Raw genomic sequence first — 20,123 nt, forward strand, 5'->3', positions numbered from 1 at the left:
GGATGGCAGTAACCTTCCCTGCTCGGGGGAGAAGAAGGCTGCCATTTATACGAGGATTGATGTCGGATGGCCTTCTCAGTTACCATGGAAACCAGCCTTGGGTGGGGGGTACATTCCTCAGCTTAACAAGCATCTCAGGGTTAGAGGTTTCCCTTTAGTGAACTAGCAGGTGGACTGTTAGAACCGGCCGCCGGGGGGCGGGGGCGGGGGGGGCAGGCAAGCTTCTGTGCGTAGGTGCAGGTGGCGCAGGGGCTGGGCAAGCACAGGTGCAGAGAGCAGATCAGCCGTGTCGAGCGGCCTGACCGCGCACGCGCACGCTGCCGCTCAGCTCTCGCCCCGTCCATGCCCAGCTCCCGCTTCCCGCTTCCCGCTCTGAGTCAGGGTTCCCGTCATGGGTTTGGCAGTGGGTTCACTCCATCCTCCAGCCGCCTCATCCCGTGATGAGTCACAAGCTTCTTGTTTATTTAGACACTTGGAGAACCTGGGTTTCTTCCAGGTGGTTTCTTGGGCGGCGGGAGACGTGAGGGAGGAGAGGCTGGGAGAGAAAAGCAGGGTCATTCTGGACAGGGGCTGAGGAAGGAGATGTGAGCGGAGGAAGTACCAGCTGGTGCCCGGCCTGCTTTCCCTCTGTGGGTGCCAGGCCTCCAGGGCCCCCCACCTGCCCGGGGAACAGAGGCTAGAGGCCGGCCTCTTGCTCTGCAACTGAGGAGGGAGTGGCCTGGCTCCTGCCAGAGCTGGAGCGGGTGCTGTGCGGAGCCTGACAGGGAAGAGTGCCTGCCCCGAACCCGGGAAAATAAGAGCCCGCCACCCATCTCACCACCGACACAGCTGAGCGAGCTCAGAATCAAAGCAGCTTTAGAAATGTTCTGCCTTGAGCTGATGTGGCGTTCAGAGAAATCCCAGGAAACAGGAGGTTTTAGTAAATAAAGATGCTGTCCTGAGACTTTGGCGGGCCCTTATCTGAAAGCCGTTGATAAGGATCAGGGAGGAACGGCTGGGTAACAACGATGCTTTCTGTCTTTGCTTCTTCAGGGCATTGGTTAACATTTTTTTAAGAGAAAAGGGAAAGTAGGACATTTTAGCCACCAGAAATGTATGAACTTAGCAAACTTAACTGCTTCTCCAAGGAGCTTAAATCCAGTGATTTACAGAGGCCCAAATGCAACTCTAAAATTTCCTTCTAACCAGACAAGCCGTCCTGCATTTTGAGGCGTTAGGAGTGAAGTTGGCAGGCATTCATTAGCATAATGAATGCTAATTAGTGCTGGCAGCCCTGCTGGAAGGCTTCGTACCAGGTTCCAGGGGAAGCAGCCCAGCCCCGCGTAGGAGCCTCTTTGGAGGAGTGTGGGAACGAGCTCCATAGCCTCGCTTTTCCTTCGGAAACTACAGAAAGCAAAACCCAAGTTGCTCGGAACACGGCTTGGCTCAAAGCGTGAGTCTGAGGCCGGTGGAGTCGAGGCCACTGCTCGCCCGGCAGTGACCCCCGCACAAGAGGCAGGGCTCCAGGCGCTGACGAGGCCTGCCGCTGTCCAAGAGGCCAGGGGAACCCTCCCGTCACGGCCTCGGCTTCCCTTTAGCAGTGGGGGAGACAGTGGTTTCAAGGAAAGGGCCTTGTAGGCTGAATTTTACAAAATGTGGTTTCAGCTCAAAGGGAAATGGAGAAAGAAAAAGAAGAGGGGGTGGAGAGGGGCAATGGGGTGGAAAAGTAAGCAGCAAAGAGAGGGCAATAGGTCCGAGTAGGGGAGTGGGGTGTGGAGGACGGAGAGGGGAGAGAGATGCTGTGATCCTCGGGTGGTGCCGGGGAGGGTGGCCCAGTGGCCTTGAGGAGGGGCCTTCGTGGGACCCTGGGCTCAGACTTCACACAGGGAGGGTCTGAAGACCAGACTCAGGCTTGACCCAGGAGTAGGTGGGATGTGAGGAACCCAGAGGGTCCTGGACCAGCCTCGGGTCTCCCCCGGTAGAGAGGACTGGGTGGGGAGCCGGGCTGAGGGCTGACCCTCTGGGTGGCGGGAAGGTGCAAGGGCACGGCTGGCCTGGGCCCAAGTGCTCCGCACCTGTGTCCCCTTAGGATGCGGAGGGAGGTCACGTGCCCTGCTCCCATGGTTGCATGCATTTGCGGAGCCGCAGAGACCCTGCAGCCCATGCCAGGACCCTGGTTCAAAGCCTGGGTCCACACGGGAACCTTTTAGCAATCCTTAAAGTGAAGCTCTGGCAGTGGCCTCGACTGGGCCCAGGAGGGAAGCTGGTGGGGACCTTGCGGCCGGGCTCCAGCACTACCCGTTCCCCTGCCCCGCGCGCTGACCCACCCCTGCACCCCAACTCCTGAGAGGGCTTCTGTCCAGAGAGGGTGCCCATGCGGTGCTCTGTGGGACAGACAGCAGGGGTGCACGGGACAGGGACAGAACATGTAGGGGAGGAAGAAGACAAGTGCGGTGGGTTTTGGTGACTTATTTCTGCTATGCTTGAACTTTTAGTGGGTGATCTGGTGCTTCGATGTGTGTACACACATCCATATATATATGTTTGTACGTGATAATGTATTTGAATTTAAGCTCATTTTAAATTTGGACGATTCCAGAGCGTCTCAGGCTTACACGTCAAACTTGAAAGAAACAAAATCCTCTTCCTGGTGGAAAGATTTAGTCAGTTAGACGAAAATGCTGGTTCTTTTTTTTGAAATGCTGAGGAGATGCATTTCTAGACTTGGGCCTTTTTAATTCTCAATTTTTGAAGTGCTGCAAATTCCTTTTCAGGGACTGACGTTAAGGATATTTAGTCTGTTAAAATTCACAATCCTATTATGATGTTAGAAAACAGACAGAGCATTTAGTCCCCCTCTTAATTTTTGTCTACACCAAACTGGACTCAGAAAATGACAGCATAGCAATTCAGTTAGTCTAAACTGATGCTTTTTAACAATGGAAAAACCTTCAGTTCTTTGTGTTTTTAATTACAGGATGGGTTTGTAAATGCCAAAGTTTCTAAATATATTTTGAAGTTAATTGAATGACTAATTTCTCCAAGAAAGCTTCCAGTCCCCTGGCAGAAAAGAGGCAGAGGGAGGCTGAGGGCCTTAGTCATGACCAGTGCTGGTGTCTGGGAACAGTTTTTGTTCTGTCATTGGGGTCTGGTTTCTCTTATAAATGAAGGATTAGTGGGTCACAGAGAGAAAGGGAGGAAGGGTGCCGTACCAGGAGCCCGGTTGTGGTGACTTGGGCGGACACTCTTAAGGTTGGTTTTAGCCAAGCTCCATAGAAAGTGGACCCCTGGAGTCAGGGAAAGGGGTGCATGACTCCCTCAAAACTCCTTTCGGAACACCAGCTCTATTCTGCAAATGTGCCCCAAAAACACTCACCCAGCATCATGACACTCTTAGATGGAAAAACAGAGTTCTCACTCCAAAGGGCGCCCCTCTCTCTCCTGTGCTATCAGGGGGGAAGCTGTTTCTGGCTCAGATGAGGGTGCACAGGCCGGGGCCCCCGGTGTGATGAGCAGACAGCCCAGGAGGACTGGGGAGTGTGTGTCTGTCCTGTAACGACTTGGTGACTCTCTGAAAGGACCCTATTTTCACCAGTGTGACCTTTTGACCACTCATTGCCCTTCTCCAGATGCTTAGCAGGCCCTTACCCTAAAATAACTTGTGATTCCTTAAGGACAAGTATTTCCTGGTTTGTGTCATTGTCAGTCAGCACTCTGTCCAGGCAACTTTAACAACCTTGTGGCTTTTGTCTCTGTAAACCCCTGACTCTTTGTCCTCCCCAGAACACTCTTGGGGATTTAGCCAAATCTGTGTCTCCTGAATTGCAATTCTTAAGACCCCCAATCAAGCCCTCTGTTCTTTGCAGCCCTGACAGTTGTTTGACGCCAGGAAAAGTCACTCACTTCAATGCATTTTTCTACCACATCCTTACACTGTTAGCAAGTTGTATTAAAACGTGTAGACTGGTCTCTGCCATGCTGTGGAGGGGGAGATGAGGGAAGATGGAGATGGGGTAGAGCAGGGTCCCCAGCTAAGCCCAGGGTGACAGCAGCGACAGCGTGACTGGGATGGACAGCTTCCCAGCAGAGCACGACTGCATGGCTGGGAAGGTCCAGGCAGCAGGGGTGTTGTGAACGCCGCTGTGAGACCCCTCGGTCATGGTCGGCCAGCTTTAAGGCAGGTTAACTAGGACAGTTAGGGGTAGCCCTTCAAGCAAAAGTGATTCTTCTCTTAAAAATGTTGACAGCAATGGGTTTCTTTTTCTAATCATCTTTCTTACCACTTGAAGCTGGATTTGAAACACCAAAGAATGATTTCAGTTAGAGAAGTGTACAACAAATAATGAGCACATAACTGTTCAGACGTCTGGAACGTGGTGGGAGATCAGGATTCTGGGGCAGGGGGGATCAACGGGAAAGCACGCTGAGGACTCATCAGGTGTTGGAGGCTGTTTGTCTAAAACCATGAAGACTTGTGCTCCCAAAGCTGGTTTTCGAAGTTGGAGTGAAAACCAGCCATGGCTGTTAGAAGCGTGTTTCAGTGACTGGGAGACACTGTGACTTTTCTGCATCACTATGTAAACCAGGAAGCAGAACGCTGATCATCAGGGCTGACATGGTGGTGCTGGAAAGTGGCGAGAGCCAATGTCCCCAAGCCCGAAAGCCAGCTCTTCACGGAGGCAGCCACCCACCCTGCAGGACAGGGTGCTCTGTCCACACCAGGAGCGAGCCTGCCCCCATGACCCCCAGGGGCCGAGCACGGAAGCATCCTTTGGAACTTTGAGACCATTAGTTAATTTTAGTCCTTGCTTGTGTTCTTCACCCCAAGACGCATCTCCAAAGGAAGAAGAGCCTGCCCCGTTCAACCAAACTGCAGCACAAGTGTGAGAACAGAGCCTTTTGCTTAAGCCGTTCTTAACAATACATTCGCTTCCTTTGGAAATGCCATTTTAATTTTCTAAATAATGTGGTAAATATTATCATTCCCAGAATCTTTAGCCGCATCTGAGATGACTTCTTTAGAAAGAAATGATGAGAAGAATTACTGGATCACGTGGATAAGAAATTCTTGGGGTGTTTACATCTGCTGCCTTAATCTGAACATTTGATAGTAAGGATTTCAAGATATCTCAGTTTTCTCTCTGAAACTTCCTGTCGAATCAGTCGTCATCTGTGGCCTCAGAAGGACTCTGGCCAACCCTCTGGTCTCCTTCCTCTGGGACAGTGTGACAGTTGAGATGACCAGCTCCATCACTGCTGTGTGACCTTGGGCTCACTGAAGCCACGCTCTTACCATTTACAAAATGGAGACACAGAGGTCAGCCCCATAGTTTTGTGGGAATTAAACAATGTATACGGAGAACATGGCAGTGTACTAAACTAAAATAACAAACCTTAGTCAAACACTAAATATATAAAAACACTAATGGCAAAAGTTAACATCAATTCTGAGAGCTAGAGTGTCTTCCCCTTCTGATGACAAAAGGCCAGTGGATCACGAATCCCGGCTGTTGTTTCGCACGTTCACGCCTGGCTCCCAGGAGCAGCTGCCGTGGTGGATGGAAGGCCAAATGTTGGGGTCAAGAAACTTGGCAAGTGGTCCTTTGAAAAATATCACGAAGGCTTCCTTTATCCATTGAGGAAACATCACCATCAGAGAAGACTATTCATCTTCATGAATAATATTAATTTACTAATGGATTCCCCCCTTGTTCTAGAAAAAAATATGGAGGGCATTTAGAGGAATTCATTCAGGATAAAGAGAATTAAGTAAAAAAAATCAGGGTGTGTGGGCAGTAAATAGAGGGAGAGAAAAAGCAAGTTTAGGAAGAAAACCCAGCGTCACACGGGAACAGCTCTGAGCTCCCCGTGGGCCAAGGCGAAATGGCAGGTGTGTTTGTTTCAGGATCACAGGATCCACCAGCCTCCCTCTCCGGACGCAGAGGCCTGGCGGAATTTCTCACTTGAGAGGGGTCTCATGTAGGCACGTCACTTGGTGGCATGGGTGCTGCCTTCTCCCTAGTTTGACAGGAAACACAAAAGCCGTGTCCCAAGGCTCCTCTTCAGATTGTCTCATCGAGGGCAGAGCCAGCACGAGGGTAGAGCGAGGGTCTAGAACGAAGACTGCAAGTCCTTGGGGCCACCGCCCTGGCTTTCCTTGCAGAGAATCACCTGCAGAGCTGGCTGAGGGCAGGTTTCCGTTTAGTATGTCTGGACTGGGGCTCCTAGGTGATGCCCAACTTGTGGCCCAGGGAACACACTTTGAGAATCAGGGCTTTCGGGGCTCCCTCTATGAATGTGATTTTTCACAACTGAAAATATGATGAAAGCTGGATAGCAGAGCACTTGGAGTTAATTTCCTGATGAGAGCAAAGTGCTTTCACACCCTGGGTTGCAGACAAAGGCCGGGCCACACACTTGAATGTGCAGGGCCGATGCTGCCTGCCTGTTGGTGCTGATAGCCTGACCAGCACTGGACCTGCAGCCACGGCTGCTGCACTTCCCCCCCCACCCCGGGGGGGGGGGGATGTCCTCAGTCGGCCCCGGCTGGCGCTCCCTGTGCGGACTCTGCAGATGACCTCTCTTAGCAAACATCCAGGGTAATGTGATTTGGTTTTGTCTATTTTATGTTTTGAGATTAAAACAATTATTTTTATTTTTTTAAATTATTAGTTTCATTATTATTAATTAAAATTTTAAATTATTATATATTAATTTAATTTAATTTTTAAATTTAGCCTACATTTGGATTTGGTCTTCCAAACTTATGAATTCAGGTATGTGACCACTGCCCCCAACCCTGTCCCCCAAGAATTACACCTTGGCTAGATCTTTTAATTTTTTTCCCTAATTATTAGGGATTCAGCTCTAAATTCACCACAGATTTTCTATCTTGCCAAGTCTTAGTAAACTCATCCATTCCACTTCTATGACAAAAGGACTGACATCTCAAGGGCTGATCAAAAAAATTAAAAACTAAGAAAACAAAACTTCTCTTTGTCCAAAATATCTAGTATCTAAGGGCACTTTCTCCAGCCTTTAGATAAGTTTTATTTCTCTAGGAGACTACGTTTTCAGCCAGGAGTGAGTGATAGTGACCTGATACCACAAAGCCTGGAGCCACAGGAATGACCCTGCCCACCAAGTGAATTACAGCAGCATTTTCCAGACAATTAGAAGACCGAGTGACAGCAAGGGGAGGGGTAAGAATTACGCAGACGCCTGGCTCTGCCTAGACCACGTGCTTCAGGCCATTCAGTGCGGACCCTGTGTGTCTGGTTGGAGCCCCAGGCTGCCCCGAGGAGGGCGTGGGTGGACGTGAAGAAACGCTTCCCTGCAGGGGATCCCGCATCGACAGCAGCAGCTGTGGGCACAGGGAAGACGTCAGGTGCAGCATCAAAACAACCACTGAGCCGAGTTAACCTGCATCCTGGAAGACAGGGTGGAAGACAAAAGCCTCCTGCCCTTTTGAAATCAGTCTCTATCAAAGTGTCTCCGGCAAGACGCAAGCGGCTGCTCCCGTATTTCCATCCATGTTCTTTGCGTTTTATGGTGACGTGGGCTCAGAAATCTGTGTAGCAGTTCTCTGGAAATCCAGATTTTACAGGAAGCCATCCAATCGGCTTAAGGCTGCCAGATGGATTTGGAAGTTCTTAGACCATTCTCCTTTGACATCACTCACCACACAACCTCACAAGCAACCTACTCCAGTTTTTAAACTGTTATTTAATTGACATGGGACACCTGAAAATAGATTTTTATCACCATATGGATCATTACACGTGGGGCATTTTGCTGGTTGTCCTGAGTGGCTCTTCTTAGCATCTAGGCACTGGCACACAATTAGGAGAATGTTATTAAGTCAAAACTGACTTTTGGCGATTCCTCCCATCATGTGACTCACATGGAAAATGGCCTGGTTTCTCTTTATTCAGAATGAAACCTTTGCCTACAGCTCCACCCAGGAGAAATCTTGTGATTCACATTCAGGGTTTGGTCAGGTGGATGCACACACGTGATCTGTGAAGTTCACTCGTTTTTTTTTTTTTTTTTTTTTACATATATCCACTCTTATTAAAAAAATTTTTTTAACATCTTTATTGGAGCATAATTGCTTTACAATGTTGTGTTAGTTTCTGCTTTATAACAAAATGAATCAGCTATACGTATACATATGTCCCCATACCCCCTCCCTCTTGCGTCTCCCTCCCACCCACCCCCATCCCACCCCTCTAGGTGGACACAAAGCACCGGGCTGATCTCCCTGTGCTATGCGGCTGCTTCCCACTAGCCATCTATTTTACATTTGGTAGTGTATATATGTCCATGCCACTCTCTCACTTCGTCCCAGCTTACCCTTCCCCCTCCAAGTGTCCTTAAGTCCATTCTCTACATCTCCGTCTTTATTCCTGTCCTGCCCCTAGGTTCTTCAGAACCATTTTTTTTTTTAGATTCCATATGTATGTGTTAGCATACGGTATTTGTTTTTCTCTTTCTGACTTACTTCGCTCTGTATGACAGACTCTAGGTCCATCCACCTCACTGCAAATAACTCAATTTCATTTCTTTTTATGGCTGAGTAATATTACATTGTATATACGTGCCACATCTTCTTTATCCATTCATCTGTCGATGGACACTTAGGTTGCTTCCATGTCCTGGCTATTGTAAATAGAGCTGCAATGAACATTGTGGTACATGACTCTTTTTTAATTATGGTTTTCTCAGAGTATATGCCCAACAGTGGGACTGCTGGGTCATATGGTAGTTATATTTTTAGTTTTTTAAGAAACCTCCATACTGTTCTCCATAGTGGCTGTATCAATTTATATTCCCACCAACAGTGCAAGAGGGTTCCCTTTTCTCCACACCCTCTCCAGCATTTATTGTTTGTAGATTTTTTGATGATGGCCATTCTGACTGGTGTGAGATGATATCTCATTGTAGTTTTGATTTGCATTTCTCTAATGATTAGTGATGTAGAGCATCCTTTCATGTGTTTGTTGTCAGTCTGTATATCTTCTTTGGAGAAATGTCTATTTAGGTCTTCTGCCCAGTTTTGCATTGGGTTGTTTGCTTTTTTGTTATTGAGCTGCATGAGCTGCTTGTATATTTTGGAGATTAATCCTTTGTCAGTTGCTTCGTTTGCAAAATATTTTCTCCCATTCTGAGGGTTGTCTTTTCGTCTTGTTTATGGTTTCCTTTGCTGTGCAAAAGCTTTGCAGTTTCATTAGGTCCCATTTGTTTATTTTTGTTTTTATTTCTATTTCTCTAGGAGGTGGGTCAAAAAGGATCTTGCTGTGATTTATGTCATAGAGGGTTCTGCCTGTGTTTTCCTCTAAGAGTTTTATAGTATCTGGCCTTACATTTAGGTCTTTAATCCATTTTGAGTTTATTTTTGTGTGTGGTGTTAGGAAGTGTTCTAATTTCATTCGTTTACATGTAGCTGTCCAGTTTTCCCAGCACCACTTATTGAAGAGGCTGTCTTTTCTCCATTGTATATTCTTGCCTCCTTTATCAAAGATAAGGTGACCATATGTGCATGGGTTTATCTCTGGGCTTTCTATCCTGTTCCATTGATCTGTATTTCTGTTTTTGTGCCCGTACCATACTGTCTTGATTACAAGTTCACTCGTTTCTTGAAAAGATGTTGGAAGAACTGGTTTCCCACTGTCTCGACTGACCCAGGAGAATGTCGTCCATCACTTAAATGAAGAAAATTTCCACCCTGGTTTTAGCTTGTCTTTACATATTTAGATAAAATTAAACTGTCTTTTCCACTGGGTTCTGAAAACGTCCTTTCCTTAGAGAAGCAACAGAATCACAGGAGTGTTATTACTTTGCTGGACCTTAAAAAGTGATCAGATTACCCAAGGTTATCAACTCCGTCCAAAAGGCAAGCCTCCATCTTCCTCAAATTGCAGTGTTATCAGTGGTTTGCAAGTGAGGGCACACCCAGGCATAGCATTTGCTTAAAAAGAGGTACAGTTGACCCTTGAACAACTTGGACGTTAGGGGTGCCAGCCGCCCCGCCAGTGCAGTTGAAAATCCACATATAACTTTTGATTTCCCCAAGTTAACTACTAATACCCTACAGTTGACCAGAAGCCTTATCGATAACAGAAACAGTTAATACGTGTTTTGTATGTTTATATATATTATATATGTATCTACAAGAGAGGAATCTAAGAAAAGAATATGTTACTTAGGAAAGAGAAAATACATTTTTAGTAAAGTACTGTGTTTATCAATACCCTAGGTTTATGTCATCTGTTTACAAGATGAATTGTCTGTCAGTACCTACATCAACATTGTCTAATATGACACAAAACACTGTAGATGTTATACATATTACCAACACTAGACATCAAAAATTAAAAGCTAATGTGAAAAAATTCATATTTATTTATAGCTATGACGATTGCATTGATCTGAAGAAGCAGCAATGTGATTGCTTTATGGTTGCCTAGTGTAATCGATCTGATTGCTTCACAGTAGACTAGCCTATATCCTAATGAATGCATCATTATAAAACTTTTATAGCATAGAGTATTACAGTCACATTCATAATACAGTATTGGAAATATTGTTATACTTAAAAAAAAACCCACCTCTGATGATAGACTGATATGCAGTATCCCCAGTTAGGAGAGAGGGACGTATTGTACACTGATGTAATTCTTTGAAAGCGTAGTCATAAAATAGTAAGAAAACTAACATATTATTAATTTTATCCTAAATATCACTTACCTTACACCTATATAAGGACAAACTAGTACATATGTATATTTTATGCATTCATAACTTTTCTTATTTTATCAATATTTCTAGGCTACGTGTGATTCATCTTCAAGTTTTTTCAAATTTTTGAAATATCTCTAAAAGTTTTTCCAATCTATTTATTGAAAAAAATCTACGTATAAGTGGACCCGTGTAGTTCAAACCCGTGTTGTTCAAGGGTCAACCGTACTTACTCCTCATGAGCTGTCAAGAGTCAATAGATGCTTTTGTTTCCCTGCTTTTCAATGCAGAGTTGATTGCGGGTTGTTTTAAAAATCCTCCAAACTCACTGGAAGCTAGGAGACTTCTGGAAAACCGCTAATCCTTCCCAGAAGGCCTAACAGCCCTCACTGCCATAATCTGGGTGGACGGGGGCAGAGAAGATGCATGCCGTTAGGTGAGGTTCTGTTCTTCCTGTTTTTGCTACATAAAGTGGAGATGAGGCAAGTGGGGAGGAGAGACCAGGAAACGGTCCCTTTCATAACCAGTACATTCCTCTAAACGTCCTTAATGAGTGGTTATCTAACTTGGTTCCAATGATACCTGATTGACAGGACTCTCTTGGTCTCTGAGACAGTCCAGGCCACTGCTGTGTAATACGCACTGGGCACATGTGGCCGGCTGGTGAACACTTGGGTGGTCCAGAATGAGATGTGCTCTGAGTATAGAATCCACATGGGATTTCAGAGACTTAATATGAAGAAAACAATGTAAAATATCTCATTAATATTTTTTGATATCGTTGACATTGTTTAACTGATAACACTTTGGACTGGGCTGAATAAAATATGTTAAAATTAATTTCATATGTTTTCCTTTGTCACTTTTTTTTTTTTTTTTGCGGTATGCGGGCCTCTCACTGTTGTGACCTCTCCCGTTGCAGAGCACAGGCTCCGGACGCACAGGTTCAGCGGCCATGGCTCACGGGCCCAGCCGCTCCGCGGCATGTGGGATCTTCCCGGACCGGGGCACGAACCCGCGTTCCCTGCATCGGCAGGCGGACTCTCAACCACTGCGCCACCAGGGAAGCCCTCCTTTGTCACTTTTTTTACAGTGGCTACTAGAAAATTTAATATTACATGTGTGACTCACCTTCTATTTCTATTGGATAGGGCTGGTCTAGACAGTTTGGGTTGAGTCCAAACTGGCCGCCTCTAACCTTCAATCAATTTTGCTTTTGGAAGCAATAAACAAAACTTTTCCACATGAAAGTCCAATATTTGAGGATTCTCATCATCCCCACCCCATCTTTTCTTCTCATGCTGTACAGCCCCTCCTCGAAAACATTCCTTCTACGGCATCTGTTAAAGATTATTTATCCAAAATTTGGAAAATGATTGCTGCTATCTAGCTGAACAATTTCTTTATTAAGCCTAGTTGACTTTCACCGGGCTCTTCCAGGGAATGTAACTTTGATTTTACAGTGCTGTGAAACATCTGGGTCCTTATCAGTTGTGGATCATTACTCAGAGCTTAACCTGTAGAAACTAGAGAATGAGTGATGTTCTTACAACCTTAAGAGAAAAGCAAAAAAATCTGGACCTGCATCTCCTGGAGTTATGGGGACGGTACCCAATGATGCTCTGTCCTCGTGCTCCTGCCTTCCAGCTGTTGAGGACACAGCTTCACATTAGTTGTGGTTTGGTTCAGTGAATGCTCCACCTCTTGGAGGGAAGCCTCCCGATCGGCAGGTTGTTGTCCCGAAGCTGGCACACTAGCTGAGCCTTGACTAGGACGTGCCACCATTCTATTAGGCTGGGTACTCTCAGGTAAGGATTTAGAATCAATGGAATAGCTTAAAGTCAATGGATCACGTGGTCATGTACCCAGTGTCACATCTTCTTTTGTATATAACAGACTAGGCAGTGTTCTGCAGGATTTTTATCAACATCAGGTATTTTGGATGTTCTTGGAATGTGATGCTAGAGAAGACACTGTCAGCGTGGAGGGCGAACCACACCTGGACTAGACGTCACTTCCCACAAGGAGGCAGCACTGCCGTTTGCTGCACGGTGGAAAGGGCCAAGACAATCAACTTGCCACCGGCTGGTATTTGCTTTCTTTCAGGAACGGTGCTCTTTCGGGGGTTCAACATCACTGTCTGCTGAGGCCAGGTCAGCCTTGGTGATAGAGACCTCATACTGCCTAGCTCACGCATCATCTCCATTCCTGCCACCGTGGTGGCCCCACATAGGGGCCCATTGTGCCAGCAGTAGGGTGACTGAACAGAGCCCGGCTTGCGTCCAAAAGAAAAGTTATCTTGTCACCTTGGTAGTTGAGATTGTCCTCTCTGGTGGGTGCTTTCTGGCGGGCATTAACATTGAAACCCAGGGATCTACCTGCCGTGTGTCTACTCCCTTGAGTTCAACCATCTTTCCCAGATGTCTGTATCTCCAATTTTCCAATCGTGCTCCTTTCAGGACCCTGACAACCAGCCTAGCCATTTGCCACTGTCTTTAAGTCTATAACATAGGCTCCTAACCTTGCTCAAAGTGAATGGCCAAAAGCACTGCTCAGAAATTTGCCCACTGGGACTATTCCCCTCACTGCTGTCCTTTATGGTCACCACTAAATGGTCTGTAATACGGCAGCCTTGCATTTTTGGCTTGTATCAACACATCAAGCTGACCTAAACATGAACCAGGCATGGGGTTTTGTCTCTTCCATCCGCTTATCAGAAGACACCTCCCATAAAACGACAGGCATGAGTTGAGGGAGAGGAGCTGGTACCATAGAGGCAGGAAGTATCTGAGTCTGGGTTACCTGTTTGTGTAATTTCTCTCTACCTCTTGGACCTGCTATCAAATTTACCATTTTCATTGAACAGCAAAGGACTGCTGTACACCTTTTAATCTGACAGTACCAAGCTACAGCCCATCCATTGAGGTTCTAATTTTAACTATTGTGTTTCTTTTTGAGAGATTCTAGTTCTTTTTCATATACGCCAGGTATTTTTTGATGTCTCTTCATTCTTCACACTTTCTGTACCTTGATTTCCGTACATATATTTAAGAAATATAATGTAATAAATTTGTTTCATAAACATTTTAGCATATATGTATACTTGTAATATTTTATTATATGGTTATAATTTTGATAGCTAGTGCAATGTCTTTGAGAATTTAATCCTCTAGTTTTCAGTTTATCTTGATTCTTTCTCCCCTCCCTCCCTCCCTTCCTTCCTATCAGTGGCCAAAAGTAACTCGGGTTCTAGGGCGTCAAGACTGGCAGATGCCCCAAGAACAAATGCAGCTCCAGCACTGGAGTCCAGTTGTTTCTGGCCTTTGAGGATTTGCATGCGAGCTCATGAATGTATATTAAAAAATAATTTTAATACTCTAAACCACAGTTTAGTTGTTCTAGACTTAAAGGTTTTCTCCATTTAGACAAGTATATTGGCAGAAGCTGACGTTAACCCTAGATTTTAACGTCTAAAATTAATCTGTGTGTTTCCTCCTTCTTGAACACTTCAATGATTTAGGATTAACATACTGGGCAATAATAGTTTATAAGTTTGGAGACATTTTGTTTTTAGATGTCTTTATTTTAATAATTCTCAATTAGAGGCAGGGAGTATCAAAATCTTCAGGAGACCTTTCCAAATATTACAAATGCATTGATAGTCAATTACGTGCATGGATATATCTCCTAGTTCTATCCACTGCGAGAGCCTATGCTCTGTCTGTCCACTGAGAGAGCATACAGCAATGACACCCCAGCAGCAAAAAGCACGCCTACCCTCAGATCATTGCTTCTGGAAGCGTCTCTAAAAGGAACTGGAGAGTTCCACATTTGTGTGCCTTCTGATACAAAACACTGAAGAGAACACAACATCACTTTCGTGGTGTTCATGTCAAAGATGTATATCCCGAATCTAATAATTAAGAAGCTTCAGACAACCCCCAAATGAAGGACATTTTACAAAATAACTGGCCTGCACTCTTCAGGAACACCAATTTCACAAAGCTTGAAAAGCTTATGTAATGAACGTATTGCATATACTAACAGTATGAAGGCAAAAAAACTTTGAGAATTCAGTGCTCTCATTGATTAAATCATCTTATAAAAGAAGCTCTAATATTTATTACTGACAAGTACATATATGTAAACTATGTATACATATATGTATGTGTATATATATGTTTATAAATATTTCATTTTCTAAGTAAATTTACTTTCTGAAAACAAGGATGCTCTCTTCTGTCACTACAGTAAAATCAACAAAATCAAGAAAATTAATGTTGAAACAAAATTATCTAAGATTTGGGAAAGTATCTATAAAGGGCCAGACAATAAATATTTTAGCCTTTGTAGGACATACAATCCGTCACAACTACTCATTTTGCTCTTGTGGGTTGAAAGCAGCCACAGACAGTAAACACACAAATGGGCGTGGCTGTGTGCCAATAAATCTTTATTTACAACAGGCAGTAGCCTGGTTTTGGTCACAGGCTGTAGTTTGCCAGCTCCTGACGTAATCTATAGTTTATTCAGATTTCATCTACTTTCCAATCATGTGCTTTACGATGTACTTTTATTTGCTATAGCACTGCATTTAGTTGTTGTGCACCTTTAGCTTCCTTTGAACTGGAACAGTTTTTCAAGCTTTCTTTGTTTTGTATCAGAAGACACATGAAAGTGGAAGTCCCTAGTTCCTTTTAGTGGAGATGCTTCTAGAAGCAATGACCTGAGGGCAGGTGTCATTGCTCTACTCTCAGGGGACAGAGCTTAGTCTCTCTCAGTGGATGGAATTAGGAGATATATCTATGTCCCTCTCTATCCATGCATCCATCCACCCACCCATGCATCCACCCATCTTAAAACCCAGGAGTTTATGCAATATCTCTAGTTCAGTCCAACATCACAGGATTCAGTCTAATGCTTCCTCTTTTCTATAACTGTAACTCCTCCGACAGTGGGCAAACTGGATCCTATTATCTTCAATATACTTATTTGTTCAATCCTAGAATACACACAAAGTAGTTTTAGAACTGCTAACTTTTACTTTTGCAAAAAAGAAACCCACTAACTGGAGTTCAACATGTTTAAAGTTCTTTTGTCTTTAACCTCTGGACATATCTAAATAGCATGTTCGAAACCTACTTGAGTTACGTCCCTTGCTTTCAGGGCAGTTACGTTATTCATTTGAAATACAGACAGGGTCACTCCTCCCCACATCTCCATCACCATTTATATTATTTCTTCCTTGAATATGTGAAACATTAACATAATTCCAAAAGTCAGAACTGTACAAAAGTGACCCTAATTCCCCAATTTTTTCTATCCTTTCCATCTCATTCCTTCCCATACCCTGAAAACAAACAATTCCATTATTTTCCTTTCTCTCTCTGTGTGTGTGTGTGTGTGTGTGTCCACTGAGGAGCAAATACAGGTATATTTTATTTCCTCTTCTCTTACACAAAAAAATAGCATACTCTAGGCATTTTTATGCACTTTGCTTTATTTTCCTTAACAACATAGCCTGAAAATCCCTCCACATCAGTGACTGTCATCATCCTCTATTACAGATACGTAGCGCTCCCTTACATGGATATACGAACATCTATTCATGTATAAGCAATTAGGTTGTTTCCAAATTCTTTACAATCAGAAACAATGCTGCAATAAATTAATGCTGCAATAAATAACCTAGTGTATGTCTGTGTATATTTATATTTATATTGTGGGAGTTGAATCTTCAGGGTAAATTCCTGAAGATTAGTTGCTGGGATAAAAAGTAAATGACTGTAGTCCTTAGATATTGCCAAATCCCCCTCTATAAGAACCATTCCAATGCGGATTCCCATCAGCAAAGCACGAGAACCAGTTTCCCCAGAGTTTCACAACAGAATGCAGTTAAAACTCTTAGTTTTTGCCAAATGGATGAGTTAACTCACTGTTTCTAATTTGCATTTCTCTTACCAGTAAAGTTGAACATCTATTCATGTTTAAGGGCCACTTTTATAAATTTTTTGTGAATTGTGTTCACGTCCTGTGAATTGTGTATTCATGTCTTTTGTCACTTTTTTCTGTTTTCTTCCAATTCCCTCAATTTACATATTAGGAATATTACTAGTCCTTTTTGTTGTAAATATTTTCTCTCAGTTGTCAGACATCTGTTTGAGTTTATTTTTGGCCATGCAAATGTTTTATTTTTAGGTAGTCAAATTGATCATTCTTTTCTTTAATCTTTTCTTTAATCGGGGAGCCAGAGGCCCTTCCCTTGCCCAGGTTAAAGAGGAATTCATCCATCTTTTCTTCCAGTGCTGGCATCAAGATCTCCGATCTATCTGTACTTTATTCTTATGGACCTTTCTAGTTTTCCAATGGCTAACCAGTTTTCCCAGAACCATTTGGTAAAAAGTGTGCTTTTATCCCAGCGCTCTGCGATGCCACCTTTATCCTATAGTGCATCCCTGCATCTGTCTACTTCTCATCTCTGTTCCATTCCACTGGGCTGCCTGCTACTCATGCCCCAGTGCCCTGCCCTTAGTAACAGAGGCTCTGCGCTGGTTTAATGTCTGATAGGACAGTGATGTCCCCGCCCATGACCGCAGAGGACTCCCAGTTGTCAACTCTTGCTTGATTAGACTTAGTTTTAGATTTCACGATACATTTAGAATTACATATTCCTGTTGCCTGTTGAACTGATTCCTGTGGTAAGAAGAATGGTCCAAAAGACATCCATATCCTAACCCCTGGAACCTGTGAACATGTTAGGTTACATGGTAAAGAGAAATTAAGAGAGCAGATATAATTAAGTTTGCTAATCAGCCTATTTTAAAATAGATTATCCTGATTTCCAGGTGGGACCAATGTAACCAACCACAGGGATCCTTAAAAGTGGAAGAGGGGGCAGAAAAGAGAACCAGAGAGAGAGTAGTATGGGCTCAGCCCGACGCTGCTGGCTTTGAAGATGCAGGCAGAGGGCCACGAGCCAAGGAATGTAGGCGGCCTCTAGAAGCTGGAAAGGGAAAAGAGACAGACTGTCCCCGACAACCTCCAGAAAGAACGCAGCCCTGCTGACAGCTGATGTCAGCCCATGTCAGCCCATGAGACTCATCTCAGGTTGCCAAACTACAGAACTGTAAGTGTATATCCCCCTGCTGCTTTAAGCCATCAAGTGTGTGGGAATTTGTTACCGCAGCAACAGGAAACCAATGCAACCTTTTCCACAAAAAATTCTTCTCTGTAATGATGCTTCTCGCCTTAAAGTCTACTTTTTGTAATATTACCTAAGCTGCGCCAGCCTTCTCTTAGTATTTGCATTGACGTATCTCTTCCCAACTTTTAACAACACAGGAAGACTGAAAGTTAAGCATCTCTCATAAATAGGAGTTTTTTCTTTTAACACTTTAGAAACGCCAGTTCACTGTCTTCTAGTTTACTGTTGCTTCTTTGAAGAGAAAGTCCCCCTCCCTGCACCCCCATGCTTTTAGTATTTTGCTTTTCGGTTTTCAGTAGTTTTACTATGATGTGTCAGGGTGTGGTTTTGTGTATTTATCCTGTGTGGGGTTTTCTGAATCTGTGGCCTGATTTCTTTTATCAGTTTTGGAAAATTCCTGGCCAGTACTTCAAGTATTATTCTCCTTCTTTATCCTCTCTCTCGTTCTTGGGTTCCAATTACTACATGGTCTGTCTCTGTACTGTGTGCTTCAGTTTGAATAGTTTCTAGTATCCTCCAGTTGCAGTTTTACTAATGGTTTACTGCAGTTTATGCTTACAGGTACCTCGCGACCCCGAGCCTTTCGTGTTGACTGAAGCCCAGCACAGCGGACTGAAGAAAACCAAGCTGTACTCAAATGGTTTTCTGGATTTGGCCTGTTGACTTCCTACCCCAAGGAGCCTTAAAGTTTACCAGATGGATAAACAGCAGTGTGGTTTAGCCCTCGCAAGTCCTGTTTTTAGCACTCCAGCCCTGTGAAAATACCCGAGTCCCACGGGTTGCAGTGGCACCAGAATCGGCACACCCCCCAGGAAGAGGCTGCTGCAGATACAACCTCTTCAGGAGCCTCTCTGCTCTCAAACCTCAGCTCCTCATTCTCCAGCTCTCCAATGCCGTCAGACAGATTTGTATTTTATGCATCCCTCTTTCTGTAGTTCTTGGCACATTGTGGGTCTGCCTGAAAGTACTTCAGCCAGGAGCAGAAATACGCATGTCCTTATCGCCATCTCCACCTCTCTTTTTACGTTATTTATTTAAGGAAACTCGGCTCTTTGTCCTGCTAAATTCCCCTCACTCTAGATTTGGCTGATTGCTCCTTAGTGGGGTGTTTAACTTGTTCATCCGATTCCCACATTTCATGTAAGTGAGCAGGTAAATCTGAAACCTTGATTAGATTCCCATGCATTTTGTGGGGGCAGGGCTTGCCTTGACAAGAAAACTTATGGCTGATGCTACGTGTTTACTATGGCTCCGCACCAGGCCCACTGGTGCCACTGTTAGTGACGCTAAGCCTCCACGCACAGGTGGATCACTGCTCTTGATTCCAGGAAAGAGATGGAGAACTGGGAAAAGCAAAATGAAGAAGAAACAGTCCAAGGCCATGCTGCAGACAGGCTGGTTACAATGGGCAACCAAAGCTCAATCTTCTTGGGGTCTTTTCAGGAACCAGGTAGAGCACGTACCCTGGAACTGTCTTCCTAAGACAAGGAAGGGAGTGTTTACTCACCATATCACGTGCCCAGCTGCTGAAGAGCTAACTCTCTTCCCCGGTTTGCAAGGGCAGCCCCTGTGGCAGTGTCACAGTAACCCTCACTGGATGTACAGCAAGGTGCTGCCTGCGTGCAGCGGGCAGTCTCGGTAGCAGCCAGAGCACGAGGATGGGCTGATTCTCACCCCGTGGTCTCAGCAGCCACGGATACTCGTTCCCTAGATGCCTTACTTATTTCACTAGGGGCGGCAAAGGACTGCTTTTCTATCTGTATTTTTAGGTGGAATTCTTCCATGAAGAAGTTCCCATCATTGGTCAGCTGGCTACTGTGCAGGTTCCATTTTATTACTTTGGAGATTGCTAGGGCATCAATTCATTGTTCTGAAAACTGATAACTAAGCGAGTGTACTTTCTTGAATATGATGAGGTTTTTCTAATATTATAATTATGACCTTGCGATTAAAAATAGAAACACATATACCTATTTTTCATGCTCAATTTGTCTCATGTTTAGCCAGTGGGAACTCCTTCAAATTATGGCGAGCGGGGGCTACTCTTCGTTGTGGTGCACAGTCTTCTCATTGCGGTGGCTCCTCTTGTTGTGGAGCATGGGCTCGAGCTGCGCGGGCCTCAGTAGTTGTGGCTCACGGGCTCTAGAGCGCAGGCTCAGTAGCTGTGGTGCACAGGCTTAGCTGCTCGGTGGCGTGTGGG

At 44.7% G+C, this 20,123-nt stretch overlaps 1 long non-coding RNA gene across 2 annotated transcripts; it reads left to right on the forward strand.

Annotated features, from left to right (window-relative positions):
* Nucleotides 1–865: 865 nt before the first annotated feature.
* Nucleotides 866–19,896, forward strand: LOC137226060 (uncharacterized). Of its 2 annotated transcripts, none has more exons than XR_010944154.1 (2): nucleotides 866–998; nucleotides 17,565–19,896. It is a non-coding gene; the product is annotated as an uncharacterized lncRNA (long non-coding RNA). The 2 variants fall into 2 exon arrangements; XR_010944153.1 differs by lacking the exon at nucleotides 866–998 and adding an exon at nucleotides 1,012–1,432.
* Nucleotides 19,897–20,123: the final 227 nt, after the last annotated feature.

Source organism: Pseudorca crassidens, chromosome 6 (genome assembly GCF_039906515.1).
Source record: "Pseudorca crassidens isolate mPseCra1 chromosome 6, mPseCra1.hap1, whole genome shotgun sequence".
NCBI lineage: Eukaryota > Metazoa > Chordata > Mammalia > Artiodactyla > Delphinidae > Pseudorca > Pseudorca crassidens.